Below are 16,273 nucleotides of genomic sequence, written 5' to 3' on the forward strand. Positions count from 1 at the left end.
AATGTTACACAAACTATTTTAGAAAAATGTAACATGTGACAACATTTCTTATGTCTTTTTATGTGGCCATTATAAACATAAAACCAGCATAAAAAAATGATATTAAAATTAAAAAAATAATAATAAAATTACAGACCAATATTTCTTATGAACATGTACTTAAAAAATCCTTAACCAAATAATCGCAAATGGAATCCAGCCTTAAATAAGAAAAATACTGCCTGACCTGTGGTGGCGCAGTGGATAAAGCGTCGACCTGGAAATGCTGAGGTCACCGGTTCGAAACCCTGGGCTTGCCTGGTCAAGGCACATATGGAAGTTGATGCTTCCAGCTCCTCCCCCCTTGTCTCTCTCTGTCTCTCTCTCTCCTCTCTCTCCCTCTCTGTCTCTCTCTCCTCTCTAAAAATGAATAAATAAAAAAAATTTTTTTAAAAATAAGAAAAATACTATATAATAATTAGAGTTTATCTCAGGATTTAAAGTGACAAGATTAAAAACTCACATTAATGAACAAAGAATAAAAATTATATAATTATCTTAATTAAAACAAAAAATATTTGATGGCGTTTAACATTTATTTATGAAAAATTCTCAAATTAAGCATAGAATAACATTTCAATTATGAATGACATCTGTAAAAAACCTATGGTAAACAATATTATATACATCATTTCCATAATATCAAAACAAGGTAAATACTGTTACCAAGTTAATAGTGTTACCACTTTAAAAAAATATATTTTATTTATTCATTTTAGAGAGGAGAGAGAAGAGCAGGAAACATCAACTCCCACATGTGCCTTGACTAGGCAAGCCTAGAGTTTTGAACCAGCGATGTCAGCATTCTAGTTCAATGTTTTATCCATTGTACCACCCCCGGCCAGGTCTGTTACCATTTCTTTTTTTTTTTTGTCTTTTTCTGAAGCTAGAAACAGGGAGAGACAGTCAGACAGACTCCTGCATGCGCCCGACCGGGATCCACCCGGCACGCCCACCAGGGGCGGTGCTCTGCCCACCAGGGGGCGATGCTCTGCCCCTCCAGGGGGTCGCTCATTGCAACCAGAGCCACTCTAGTGCCTGGGGCACTAGAGGCCAAGGAGCCATCCCCAGCGCCTGGGCCATCTTTGCTCCAATGGAGCCTTGGCTGCGGGAGGGGAAGAGAGAGACAGAGAGGAAGGAGAGGGGGAGGGGTGGAAAAGCAGATGGGCGCCTCTCCTGTGTGCCCTGGCCGGGAATCGAACTGGGACTTCTGCACGCTAGGCCAATGCTCTACCACTGAGCCAACCTGCCAGGGCCGGTCTGTTACCATTTCTATTCAATATTGTACATAAGCTCCTAGGAAGTGCAACAAAACAAGGAGCAAGAAACAAATCATATAAAGATTAAACAGGGCCCTGGCCGGTTGGCTCAGCGGTAGAGCGTCGGCCTAGCGTGCGGAGGACCTGGGTTCGATTCCCGGCCAGGGCACACAGGAGAAGCGCCCATTTGCTTCTCCACCCCTCCGCCGCGCTTTCCTCTCTGTCTCTCTCTTCCCCTCCTGCAGCCAAGGCTCCATTGGAGCAAAGATGGCCTGGGCGCTGGGGATGGCTCTGTGGCCTCTACCTCAGGCGCTAGAGTGGCTCTGGTCGCAACATGGCGACGCCCAGGATGGGCAGAGCATCGCCCCCTGGTGGGCAGAGCGTCGCCCCTGGTGGGCGTGCCGGGTGGATCCCGGTCAGGCGCATGCGGGAGTCTGTCTGACTGTCTCTCCCCGTTTCCAGCTTCAGAAAAATGAAAAAAAAGTAAAAAAAAAAAAAAAAAAAAAAAAAAAAAAGATTAAACAGAAGGAACAAATTTGTTTTAATTTATAGATAACATGATTGCATGATTGTACAATTAGAAAATCCTATGAAATGTAAAAAAGATTCTATGACTAATGAAAGAGAAATATCCTGAGATATAAGGTCAATATTTAAAAAAAGAAATCAATGGATTTTAATATATTAGCAAATAATTTAAAAATTAATAAAAGCCATACCATTTAATAGCACTGAAAACCATAATATAATTAAGAAAAAACTTAATGAAAGACATATTTAAGCCCTCTATACTAAAAACTACAAACTTTTGTTAAGAAAAAATTTAAAGACCCCCAAAACACCATAATTATGTGTTTTTTCAGAAATTCAGTATGTTTTAAAAGATTCTGTTTATTTTATTGATTTGAGAGAGAGACAGGAACATGGATCTGTTTCTGTATGAGCCCTGACTGGGGATTGAAATGACAACCTCTTTGCTTTGGGATGTTGCTCTAACCAACCGAACTATCTGGCAGGGTGTAGAAATTCAGTATTTTTAAGATTCTCATTCTCTTCAAATCAATCTATACATTCAAATCAGTTACAATACTACACTTGATCTTAGCCAAAAGGCCGAGAAGCGATCAAATCAGTTACAATAAAAAATAAAAAAACACAGTGTAGATATTGGCAGGCTTATCCTAAATCACATTAAAAGTGAAAGATCTAGGCCCTGGCTGGTTGGCTCAGTGGTAGAGCGTCGGCCTGGTGTGCAGAAGTCCCGGGTTTGATTCCCGGCCAGGGCACACAGGAGAAGCGCCCATCTTCTTCTCCACCCCTCCCCCTCCTTCCTCTCTGTCTCTCTCTTCCCCTCCCGGAGTCGAGGCTCCACTGGAGCAAAGATGGCCCGGGCGCTGGGGATGGCTCCTCCGCCTCTGCCCCAGGCGCTAGAATGGCTCTGGTCGCAACAGAGCGACGCTGGAGAGGGGCAGAGCATCGTCCCCTGGTGAGCAGAGCATCGCCCCCTGGTGGGCGTGCCAGGTGGATCCCGGTCAGGCACATGTGGGAGTCTGTCTGACTGTCTCTCCCCGTTTCCGGCTTCAGAAAAATACAAAAAAAAAAAAAAAAAAAAGTGAAAGATCTATAATAGGCAAAGAAATATTCAAAAAGAGAAGATTTTTAGAGTCATTACACTAATTTTAAGAATTACTTGTTAGTAACAATAATCGAGAACACTGTAGCATCAGAATAAGAATAGACAGATCAATAGAAACAAATAGAACATGCAGAAATAAACACCTATCTAGATGGTCAAATGATGTCAATGTAATTTAATGGGAAAAAAAGTCTTTTCAACAGATAGTGGGTTTTTTTTTCTTTTTCTTTTTTTGTGTGACAGAGACAGAGATAGAGAGACAGAAAGAGGGACAGATAAGGAGAGACAAGAAGGGAGAGGGGTGGGAACCATCAATTATTCGTTGTGGTTCTTTTGTCTCCTTACTTGTTCACTGACTGCTTTCTTTTTTTTTTTTCTTTTTTTTCTATTTTTTATTTTATTTTATTTTATTAATTTTACTTGAGTGACATCAATAAATCAGGGTACATATGTTCAAAGAAAACATGTCCAGGTTATCTTGTCGATCAATTATGTTGCATACTCATCATCCAAAGTCAGATTGTACTCTGTCACTTTCTATCTAGTTTTCTTTGCCTCTCCCCCTCCCCCTTTCCCTCCCCCCCCCCAACCACTACACTCTTGTCAATGTCTCTTAGTCCCTATTTTATGTCCAACCTACGTAGGGAATAATGCAGTTCCTGGTTTCTTCTGATTTACTTATTTCACTCCGTATAATGTTATCAAGATCCCACCATTTTGTTGTAAATGATCTGATGTCATCGTTTCTTATGGCTGAGTAGTATTCCATAGTGTATATGTGCCACATCTTCTTTATTCAGTCTTCTATTGAAGGGCTGTTTGGTTGTTTCCATGTCTTGGCCACTGTGAACAATGCTGCAATGAACATGGGGCTGCATGTGTCTTTACGTATCAATGTTTCTGAGTTTTGGGGGTATATATATACCCAGTAGAGGGATTGCTGGGTCACAAGGTAGTTCTATTTTCAGTTTTTTGAGGAACCACCATACTTTCCTCCATAATGGTTGTACTACTTTACAGTCCCACCAACAGTGAATGAGGGTTCCTTTTTCTCCAGTCTCTCCAACATTTGCTATTACCTGTCTTGTTAATAATAGCTAATCTAACAGGTGTGAGGTGGTATCTCATTGTAGTTTTGATTTGCATTTCTCTAAAAACTAATGAAGATTAGCATCTTTTCATCTGTTGGCCATTTGAATTTCTTCCTGAGAGAAGTGTCTGTTTATGTCCTCTTCCCATTTTTTTATTGGATTGTTTGTTTGTTTGTTGTTGAGTTTTATGAGTTCTTTGTATATTTTGGATATTAGGCCCTTATCTGAGCTGTTGTTTGAAAATATCATTTCCCATTTAGTTGGCTGTCTGTTTATTTTGTTGTCAGTTTCTCTTGCTGAGCAAAAACTTCTTAGTCGGATGTAGTCCCATTCATTTAATTTTGCCTTCACTTCCCTTGCCTTTGGAGTCAAATTCATAAAATGCTCTTTAAAACCCAGGTCCATGAGTTTAGAACCCATGTCTTCTTCTATGTGCTTTATTGTTTCAGGTCTTATATATAGGTCTTTGATCCATTTTGAATTAATATTAGTACAAGGGGACAAACTGTAGTCGAGTTTCATTCTTTTGCATGTGGCTTTCCAGTTTCCCCAGCACCATTTGTTGAAGAGGCTTTCTTTTCTCCATTGTGTGTTGTTGGCCCCTTTATCAAAAATTATTTCACCATATATATGTGCTTTTATTTCTGGACTTTCTATTCTGTTCCATTGATCTGAATGTCTATTTTTCTGCCAATATCATGCTGTTTTGATTGTCGTGGCTCTATAATATAGTTTGAAGTCAGGTATTGTAATGCCCCCAGCTTCGTTCTTTTTCTTTTAGGATTGCTTTGGCTATTCAGGGATTTTTATACTTCCATATAAATCTGATGATTTTTTTGTTTTATTTCTTTAAAAAATGTCATTGGAATTTTGATGGGAATTGCATTAAATTTGTATATTGCTTTGGGTAATATGGCCATCTTGCTTATATTTATTCTTTCTATCCAAGAGCAAGGAATATTCTTCCATCTCATTGTATCTTTTTCGATTTCCCATAACAATGGTTTGTAGTTTTCATTATATAAATCCTTTACATTGTTTGTTATGTTTATTCCTAGGTATTTTATTTTTTTTGTTGCAATTGTGAAGGGGATTATTTTTTTGAGTTCCTTCTCAAATGTTTCATTGTTGGCATATAGAAAGGCTATGGACTTTTGTATGTTAATTTTGTATCCCGCTACCTTACTGTATTGGCTTATTGTTTCTAGTAGTCTTTCTGTAGATTCTTTGGGGTTTTCGATGTATAGGATCATATCATCTGCAAAAAATGATACCTTTACTTCTTCTTTTTCGATATGCATGCCTTTTATTTCTTTGTCTTGTTTGATTGCTCTGGCTAGAACCTCTAGTACCACATTAAATAAGAGTGGAGAGAGTGGACAACCCTGTCTTGTTCCTGATTTAAGGGGGAAAGCCTTCAGTTTTGTGCCATTTAAAATGATGTTAGCTGATGGTTTATCATATATGGCCTTTATCATGTTGAGATATTTTTCTTCTATACTCATTTTGTTGAGAGTCTTAAACATAAAATTGTGTTGTATTTTATCTAATGCCTTTTCTGCATCTATTGATAAGATCATGTGGTTTTTGTTCTTTGTTTTGTTGATATGGTGTATTATATTAACCGTTTTACGTATGTTGAGGCATCCTTGAGATTCTGGGATAAATCCCACTTGATGATGATGTATTATTTTTTTAATATGTTGTTGTATTCGATTTTCTAGTATTTTGTTTAGTGTTTTAGCATCTGTATTCATTAGAGATATTGGTCTGTAGTTTTCTTTTTTTGTGCTGTCCTGGCCCGGTTTCGGTATAAGGGTTATGTTGGCCTCATAAAATGCGTTTGGAAGTGTTGCTTCTTCAATTTTTTGGAAGACTTTGAGTAGAATAGGAACCAAGTCTTCTTTGAATGTTTGATAGAATTCGCTAGTATAACTGTCTGGGCCTGGACTTTTACTTTGGGGGAAGTTTTTAATAGTTTTTTCTATTTCTTCCCTACTAATTGGTCTGTTTAGGCTTTCTGCTTCTTCTTGACTCAGCCCAGGAAGGTTGTATTGTTCTAGGAATTTATCCATTTCTTCTAGATTGTTGTATTTAGTGGCATAAAGTTTTTCATAGTATTCTACAATAATTCTTTGTATATCTATGATGTCCGTGGTGATTTCTCCTCTTTCATTTTGGATTTTGTTTATATGAGTTCCTTCTCTTTTTTCCTTGGTAAGTCTTGCCAAGGGTTTGTCAACTTTGTTGATCTTTTCAAAGAACCAGCTCCTTGTTCTATTAATTTTTTCTATAGTTTTTCTGTTCTCTATTTCATTTATTTCTGCTCTGATTTTTATTATCTCCTTTCTTCGGCTGCTTTTGGGTTGTCTTTGTTCTTCTTTTTCCAGTTCCTTCAGGTGTGAAGTTAAGTAGTTCACTTGGGCTCCCTTTTGTTTCTTCATATATGCCTGAAGTGATATGAACTTTCCTCTTATAACTGCTTTTGCTGCATCCCATAGATTCTGATATGTCGTATTGTCATTTTCATTTGTCTGTATATATCTTTTGATCTCTGCACTTATTTCTTCTTTGACCCATTCATTTTTTAAAAGTATGTTGTTTAGTTTCCACATTTTTGTGGGATTTCTTTTCCCTCTTTTTTCCAGTTGAATTCTAGTTTCAAGGCTTTATGATCAGAAAATATGCTTGGTACAACTTCGATTTTTCTGAATTTGCTGATGTTGTTTTTGTGGCCCAACATATGGTCAATTCTTGAGAATAATCCATGTACACTGGAGAAAAATGTATACTCTGTCACTTTGGGATGAAATGTCCTGTAGATGTCATATCCAGGTGCTCTAGTGTTTTGTTTAAGGCCAATATATCTTTATTGATTCTCTGTTTGGATGACCGATCTAGAGCCGTCAGCAGTGTATTGAGGTCTCCAAGTATGATTGTATTTTTGTCAGTTTTTGTTTTAAGGTCAATAAGTAGCTGTCTTATATATTTTGGTGCTCCTTGGTTTGGTGCATATATATTAAGAATTGTTATGTCTTCTTAATTCAGCGTCCCGTTAATCATTATGAATTGACCATTTTTGTCCTTGAGTACTTTTTCTGTCTTGTAGTCAGCATTATCAGATATGAGTATTGCTATGCCTGCTTTTTTTTTGGATGTTATTTGCTTGGAGTATTGTTTTCCAGCCTTTCACTTTGAATTTGTTTTTGTCCTTGTTGCTTAGGTGAGTTTCTTGTAGGCAGCATACAGTTGGATTTTCTTTTTAATCCATTCTGCTACTTTGTGCCTTTTTATTGGTGAGTTTAATCCATTTATATTTAGTATAATTATTGACACTTGTGAGTTCCCTATTGCCATTTTATACATTGTTTTCTGTTAGTTTTTGTGTCTTGTTTGATTCTTCTCTTTAGTTTTTCTATCTTTTGTTTTTGTTTGTTGTATTCCATACATCTTTCCTCTGTTGCTATCTTTTTTAAATCATGTGCTTCTGTGGTGGTTTTTTCAATGGTGGTTACCATAAAGTAATGAAAAGGGTTCCTACTCTGTTCATTGTAGTGTACTATCTTGTGAGTACTTTTGCACTCCATCGTCCTTTGCTACTGTTAATCTCCGTCCTCTCCCCCCCCCCCTTTTTTTGTTCTTGTCACAGTTTAAATTTGGTTTTATTGTGTTCTTGGTGGAGCTTTTACTTATGGTTTTGTTTTGTTTTGTTCTTTTTATCTGGTTGGAAAACCCCCTTTAGTAATTTCTGGAGTGGGGGTTTTCTGATGATAAATTCCCTCATCTTTTCTTTATCTGTGAATGTTTTTATTTCTCCTTTATATTTGAAGGATAGCTTTGATTGGTATAGTATTCATGGCTGAAAGTTCCTCTCTTTCAGGACTTTAAATATTGGGGTCCACTCTCTTCTAGCTTGTAGAGTTTCTGTTGAGAAATCTGATGATAATCTAATGGGCCTTCCTTTATATGTTGTATTCTTCTTTTCCCTGGCTGCCTTGAGAATTTTTTCTTTTTCGTTAGTTTGTGCCAATTTCATTATGATGTGTCTTGGAGTAAGTTTTTTGGGGTTAAGAAAACTTGGAGTTCTGTTTGTTTCTTGAATTTGAGGCTTTAGTTCTTTCTACAGGCTTGGGAAGTTTTCATCTATTATTTGTTTGAGTATGTTCTCCATTCCATTTTCTCTCTCTTCTCCCTCTGATATACCTATTATTCTTATGTTATTCTTTTTGATGGAGTCAGACAATTCCTGTAGGGCTTTCTCATTTTTTAAAATTTTGAGTCTCTTTCTTCTTCTGTTGTGCCTCAAGTTTCTTGTCTTCTATTTCACTAATCCTACCTTCTATCTGGCATGTTCTATTAGCTAAGCTTGTTACCTCATTTTTCAGCTCATGAATTGAGTGTTTCATCTCTGTTTGATTTGTTTTTATAGTTTCAATTTCCTTGGTAATATATTTTTTGTGTTCGTTGAGTTGTTTTCTGAGCTCCATAAATTGCCTTTCTGTGTTTTCTTGTATATCTGTGAGTATCTTTAGATTTCTATTTTAAATTCTCTGTCATTTAGCTCCAAGGTTTCCAATATATTAATTTTTTTCTCCATAGATTTTTCCTCATCTATCTGTGCTACCTCTCTGTCTTTTGTATCCATGATATTTGATTTCCTTTTCCTTAATGGCATCTGAGGGTGGTTTTGTTGATAGTATTAATGAGAATTAATAAAGAATAAAAAAATAAAAAATAAAATAGAATAATAAAAATAAATTATTATCCCCCCCCCCTCTTTTTTTTCCTCTCCTCTCCTCTCCCCTCCATCTTGAGAAAATCTTGTGGTGAAATATGAATTATATTGTGCTAAATAGAACAAAAACTACCTATAATGGAGGCCCTGAGTTGGGGAGAAGTGAGAAAGGGGCAAAAAAGGGGGTATGGACCCACAAATACAAAAAAGAAAAAAATTTGGGTCAAGAATAAAATGATTTGCTTTTAGGTGATGGTTGACTAAGAGATATGATGAGAGGAATAAGAGGGAAACAGGAAAAAGGGGAAAAAATTAAAAAATTACTATTGTATTTAGTGGAGCAAGAACTAGATAAAATGGAGAGCCAGGGTTGGGAGCACTGCTAGTGAGTTAAAAAGCGCAGTAAAAAAACCCCAAAGTGCCACAAAGAAAAATTTAAGTCCCAGATAAAAAATAATTTGTTCGTGATTGAGGATTGAATGAGAGGAAAAGTAAAGGAGAAAAGAAGAAACTAATATAGAGGGAGAAAAAAAAAAGAAAGAGGAAAACACAAAAAGAAGAAAAAAGAATAAAAGGAGAGAGAGAGAGAGAGAGTTAAGGGTTTTGGAGTGCAACCCTCATAGAGAGAAAGGAAGAAGAAAGGAAAGATAATGGGAGATGTAACACTTATGGGTAGTGTAGTTCAAGGAGAGGAGAGAGTAAGACCGGCAGAGAATTAAATGACCAAATTGGAAGAGGAAGAAAATAATCAAGACAAGAAGATAAGAGAAACAAATGAACAAATATAATAAAATGAGATAGGTTATAAAGTCTGTGGATTATTCTTGATTTTGAGAGTTTATCTTCTTGCTTTTTCTTTTCTCTCCCTCTTCCTGGTCGGTGACTCTGTACCCTGGGTCTGCCCCTGTGGCACTCTTAGGTAGAGTTTTGCAGTTGATAAGTCTCTATGGCAATGTCATATATTGGGCTTCAGTCTTGTTGGCAGTCGAGGCTCATTAGCATTTGCAGGCTCTGCCAATGAGAGTTCATGTTCCTGGCGCCTCTCTCCTAGTCTTTCCTTCCTGAATTAGTAGCATTATGATCCAGCTATGGGGTTGCTGCTGCCTCTGCCTTCACGTTTAGGGTGGAACTTCTGGAGGCTCCACGGATAGATTTTTCTGTCTCTGGTTGAAGATCTTGTTGAATTTTGGGGGAGATTTATCAGTATCACTCCTTATGGCGCTATTTCTCTGATGTCACTCCTGCTTTCTCATATGTGCCTTGACCAGGGGGCTGCAGCAGAGCAAGTGACTGCTTGCTGAAGCCAGCATCCTTGGGCTTCAATCTATCAGCCTTTGGGCTCCAGCCAGCGACCAGGGGGTCATGTCTATAATTCCACAGTCAAGCCAGTAACACCGTGCTCAAGCCAGCGACCTCGGGGTTTCAAACCTGGGTCCTCTGTGTCCCAGTCTGACACTCTATCCAATATGCCACTGTGCCACTGCCTGGTCATGCTCAGATGGTGTTTCAGTAACTAGATAAAGTAAAAAAAAACAATGAATCTCATTCCCCACCTCATGTCACATACAAAAATTAAAAGCTAAAACTAAAGCTTCTAGAATATGAGAAAAGGCAGAATTAATAGTATGACCTAGGATTAGCAAAGATTTTTTCGCCACAACACAAAAAACTCCAGATAATAAACTAAAAAAGATACATTTGTCTTGATTATATTTTTAAAAGTCTGCTCATCAAAGATAATGGAATGATAAGACACAGATAGAAAGAAGGTGATCACAATACCCATATTTGGAAAAGAATTTATATTTAGACTATGCTAAATAATTTTACAACTAAACAATAAAAAGGCAAACAATGCATTTAGAAACCAGGCAAAGAGACATTTCCCAGGAGAAGATACACAAATGAACAATAAAGACATGGAAACATGCCCAATATCATTAACCATTAGAAAAATAAAAACTACCATGTGATAATATTTCACTCCCAACAAAATGGTTCAATATAAAGAGATGGACAACACTAAATGTTGACAAAGTTGTGGAGCAACTAAATTCATATGTACTGCTAATGGGTGTGAATGTAAATTGATGCACTTTAAAATATTTAGTAGCTCCTTATAAAGTTAATTATAATGTGTACCATATGACTTAAGATTTCCACTTATTGATATTATATAAAATATAAATAACAAAATCAATATAATTGCTCCAATAAATTATTACAAATTTAGTAGCTTAAATCAAAACAATATCTTATCTTTCTGGAATTCAGAAATCCAAAATGAGTCTCAATAGGCCAAAATTCATTTTTGTGCCTTTTCCAAGCTTTTAGAGGCCACTCTCATTTCTTGGCTTGTCACCATCTTCTATTTTCAAAGCCAGCAAAGGCCAGTGGAATCCCCTCATTACATCAGTCTGACATTGATGATTCTGACCCCTCCTTCCACATTTAAGCATCCTTGTGATTTTATTGGGCCCACCTAAACACCCAGAACATTCCCCCTGTTTTAAGGCCAGCTCATTAGCAACATTAATGCCATCTGCTACCTGAATTCCCCTTTGCAATGAAACTTAATCACAGGTTCTGGGGATAAGATGTGGATATCTTTGAAAGACCATTATTCTGCCAACTGCCGATTTTTCACTAAAATAAGTGGAAATATGTTCATAATAAACTTGGAAAAATTGTTTACAGTAGATTTACTTATAATAGCACATAACTGGAAATAACTGTAACATTTAACATCAAGAAAATAGGTAAGCAAAGTAAAGGAAATAGGTAAGCAAAGTATAGTAAATTATTACAATAAAAAACTATTCAAAAATTTTAAAAAAGATGATTTAATTGATACATTCAACAGTCCCTGAAGCACTACATTGAGCAAAAGAAGCAATCCATAAAAGAATAAATATTATAAAATTCCATTTTTATGATATTCAAGACCATGAAAATCAGAGAATGGTGATAGAAATAAGAATAAAGGGACAAGATTGAACAGAAAAAGGCAGAAATGAAATTTCTGAGCTACATGATGAAAATTTCTTATATTTTGGTTGAGGTGATTACATGAATGTGTGCAGGTGTATGTGTGTATACATATATATCAGTGCTCATAAGATCTGTTCATTTCACTGTAGTAAATTTTGCTTGATAATTCTAATTAAAATATAGTGGAGTAATAAGTAAAGAACAAATGATATATATTTCTATAATAGTACAAACATAAAAAAACAAATAGTGGCCAAGATATCACTGTTGCTTATTGCTATAAACTTACAAATTCAACTTTTATGTGTATACCCTTTAAGTTCAAATTTAATGTCTATGTAAACAGGTGCAATATATTTGAACGTGGAGAATCTACCTTTTTACTTTGCTAGAGATACTGTAAATCTTTTCAAAAAATGTAAATCAGATAAAACTTTTTCAGCTTCATTGAGGTATAACTGACAAAGTTGTAAAATGTATAAAGCTTACAATGTGATGATTTGATATACATAGTGTGAAAAGATTCCATGAAATTTTTCTTCATTTCACAGTGGGGTTATATTTGCATGTGTAAAATGAAGCTAGAGGCCTTAACTGTGATCCTCTAAATAGATTGAGACTTCTCCAATGACTCCTGTGCTGACAAACCCGATGCCGTTTTGTAACTGCAGTCATGTGCTTCATAATGACATTTTAGTCAATGATAAACCATGTATATGATGGTAGTCCCATAAGATTACAGTGGAGCTGAAAAATTCCTATTGCTTATGTCATAGCCAATGTAATGCAGTGCAACACATTACTCATGTGTTTGTGGTCGTGCTGGTGTAAACACACCTGTGCTGCCAGTCATATAAAAGTATAGCACATACAATTATGTGTACAATACATAATACTTGGTAATGATAAGTGACTAAGTTATTTTTTATGTATTTACTGTATTATACTTTTGTTATCTCAAAGTATACTCTTTCTACTTATTAAAAATATTTTTTGTAAGACAGCATGTTGTGTTGTGCAAACAGAAGCCTCATACATCTAATGTTTACCATGTCTTTTGATTGTATAATTTTCTCCTCTGTTGTATAAATTTAGTGTAGCTTAAATGTACAGTGTTTATAAAGTCTACAGTAGTGTATAGTAATATCCTAGACCTTCATGTTACTTACCACTTACTCACTGACTCACCCAGAGCAACTTTCTGTCCTATAAGCTCCATTCATGGTAACTTATATAAAATACCCTGTTTTTTATTTTGTGTTGGTCAAATAAGTTTGTAAATATGATATATATGTTTGCTTGCTTATAGTTTGCATTGGATGTGGGGGACAGGTTGTAAGCAGTCAGGGTCCTGATAGCCTAAGGCTTAGTTTTAAGACTAAGCTTTTCCCCACATCGTTGACTGTTATATGATGTGGGTGGTACACTCTCATGAGGAATCCTATTATGCCTCAGATAAGTGACTTTGTATCAGAGACTTCCTTGTTTGTATATTGAATTAAAGGTTTAGATTTCTACACTATAAAATGGGGAGAAGAGCCCATGCAGGAGGAGAGCAGCGAAGGCCACATGGAAGAGAGGAGAAGCAGCCAAGATCGTGGAGTGCTGAAGGAGAAGCCAGTTTGTGCAGAGTTTGTGCAGAAAGAGGAGATGGGGAACAGAGGTGAATAAGGCTGGTTAGGTAGAAACCTATGATTCTAGGAAACTCAGATAAATCAGTGGCTTTGGGAGCCCTGAATGGAAAGGAAAGTGTTTTCCCACTGTGTGTATTTTTTGCCTGCCAGGTGCAAGCTAGGATTAAAGCTAATGGCCCACCAGTTCTTGGCTCCATTGTTTCATTACCGTCTGTCCGAATCAAATGCGAACCTGCAGGGCCAGGCAGCTGTGATGGTGGCCATGGCTACTGGCTTTACATCTTTTATGCCATATTTTTACCATATCTTTTCTATGTTTAGATAATACCACTGTGTTCTAATTGACCACAGTATTTAGTACAGTAACACGCAGTACAGATTTGAAGCGTAGGAGCACTAGGTTATGCCCTAGTATGCTAGACTATCTAGGCTTGTGTAAGTGTACTCTATAATGTTCACCCAATGATGATATCACTAGAGATGCATTTCTCACAATGCTTCCCTGTTATTAAACAGCGCATGACTGTAGTATCCCAGTGACAGAACATCTACTGGTTCTCTTATTGTAGATCTCTCCTTCTAGGATTTAGCCTTGTGCCCCTCCGGCTAAGATAGAAGATAATCTAAATGACAGCTGTAATGTTACAATTGGAATCATTCACCTCACCTGCCAGAGCTTTGACCTTGGGGATAAACCAGTGTACCTGTGCGCTAGCTCTATTTTTAATTTTCTTTTTTATGCCTAAGAGTTTCCTCAAGAGTTTGTGCATGTAGATTCAGCTGACCCAGCCCTCAATCCCTGGATACATCATTTTTTACATGTTTGAATCAAAGGTAAATGCAGTTTAACTTGCCAAATTAGAACCACTGCTACATATAAAAGGTAAATAAAAGGATATTGGGGGCATCAAGAAAGCCAACTAAAATAAGATGAATTCATTGGTAGAATGTGTCCTATAAAGCAGAGGATTAATAATATGAACATCTATTGTCATTTTGGTGTAGCAAAGCTGGGTACTAATTCTCTTCCTACTTACACTTCCTTGGCCAGGGTGCTGATGCAAGAAGATAACAGAAATTATCTAAGAATGGGGTATTCCTGGGATAACCTGCCTTAGACAGTTAACTGAGAAGTCTGCGATACTAAGGTGCTAGTTAGTCAGCTCTGAAGTATCCCAAGGTAGAATCATGGCAAAATAGATGATTTGGGGGAAGTGAGAAATATTGAGAAAGTTAAGTTTTCACAAAATTCAAGAATAAGTATTATGCATGCAAAAGAATGAATCATAACAGGTAAAAATGATATTCAAGGTCTCAGGCACACTTCAATGGGGGGGGTGCTGCTGATACAGATCAAAATTGAGCTTTACGACTTTACAGAATAAAAACACAGAGGAAGTCACACTATTGAAAAATCAATATAAGCAATACCAAAATATCTGTGAATTAAGGTAGAGATCAGGTGAGAAAGAAAAATGATAGTTACATTGGCTGCTAGCATGGTACTGACATGGGTGTTGATAATGCACCATTTGCTACATCTTAGAAAGGCCAGTAGAAATGAAGTGTTGGCAGAGAGGGATGATTTATATATGTTTTTAGGGCATTTATTTTACCTTGCTACCAATCTCAGATATAATAATTCTTCAAAACTTAGTTCAACTTCTCTATGAGAATCTTTTGTGGCTAGGACTCCAGTTTGTTTAGTTTGTTCTTTTATTCATTCATAGATGCACTCTCTTACTGAGTATATGTTATGTGGCAGACTATTAAATCCAGCTTTTCTCTTAGACTGCAAGATGCCACATCTCTGAACCAGCCCTAGATTTTTGGAGACCTGTGCAATTATGGGCAGGGGCAGGACTGACTATGAATACAGAGCATGTAAGTGAGAAATATCATGGAGCAAAAGGAGCATAAACCATGCACACAGACATGCAAGACAACATGGGAAAGTACTGGCAGTACAGCTAAAACTCAGGTGTAAAGTAGTCAGACTATAGCAGATTCAGAACAAGCAAGTAGGAGTCAAAACTAGGAGAGTATCAAAGCACATTTGCCTACAGCCTATACAAGCCTATTAGTTTCTGACTCATAAACTTTTCCACAGTTACATATGCCATCATAAAACTTCTTAAAAGTTTCTGAAGTGATTTCATCAATTTTGTACAGTACCATCGGACAGGATTCCAATGGAGAAAGGAGTATAGGGGGAACCAGGCTACCACCTTGGTGTGGATTATGAAGTGGAGACAAGATAGCTAATGGCTCCAGATGAAAGACTCAGCCATGCCCTCTGGACATGAATGGGACAGAATTCTCTTTTGTGCTCCATTGTTTAGAGAGTTCACTAATGGACCGGAAAAAGGGAAGAGGCTCTGCTTTAGCCATTTTACTGAGGGGTAGAGTGGGGAGAAAGACAAAGAGTTATAAAGATAGAGACAAGAGGGAGTTATATGAGAGAGAGAGAGGGTGGGGGAGGGAGAGAGAGGAAGGGAGGAGAGGAAAGGAGAGGATCCAGGAGAACCAGCCATAGTTCTAGGTTTGACTTTTAAATGGTTTGGGCACAGTGACCAAGTGGTGGCATAGGCTGGGAGGGGTCATTAGCTCTCCATTCAGAGTTTTCCTGAGCTACTTCCTCTTCTCTCCTATTCTTTGATTTGGAAAAAATAATTTCCTAATTTTAAATAAAATGCTGAACAATGGCAGCTTTAATATAAGATCCGGGCCTGACCTGTGGTGGCGCAGTGGATAAAGCGTCAACCTGGAAACACTGAGGTTGCCGGTTCAAAACCCTGGCTTGCCTGGTCAAGGCACATATGGGAGTTGATGCCTCCTGCTCCTCCCCTTCTCTCTCTCTCTCTCTCTCTCCCCCACCCAAAAATGAA

At 37.2% G+C, this 16,273-nt stretch overlaps 1 pseudogene; it reads right to left on the reverse strand.

Annotated features, from left to right (window-relative positions):
* Window positions 1-2,290: 2,290 nt before the first annotated feature.
* LOC136336812 (U2 spliceosomal RNA) lies at window positions 2,291-2,423 on the reverse strand (annotated as a pseudogene).
* Window positions 2,424-16,273: the final 13,850 nt, after the last annotated feature.

Source organism: Saccopteryx bilineata, chromosome 4, assembly GCF_036850765.1.
Source record: "Saccopteryx bilineata isolate mSacBil1 chromosome 4, mSacBil1_pri_phased_curated, whole genome shotgun sequence".
Lineage (NCBI taxonomy): Eukaryota > Metazoa > Chordata > Mammalia > Chiroptera > Emballonuridae > Saccopteryx > Saccopteryx bilineata.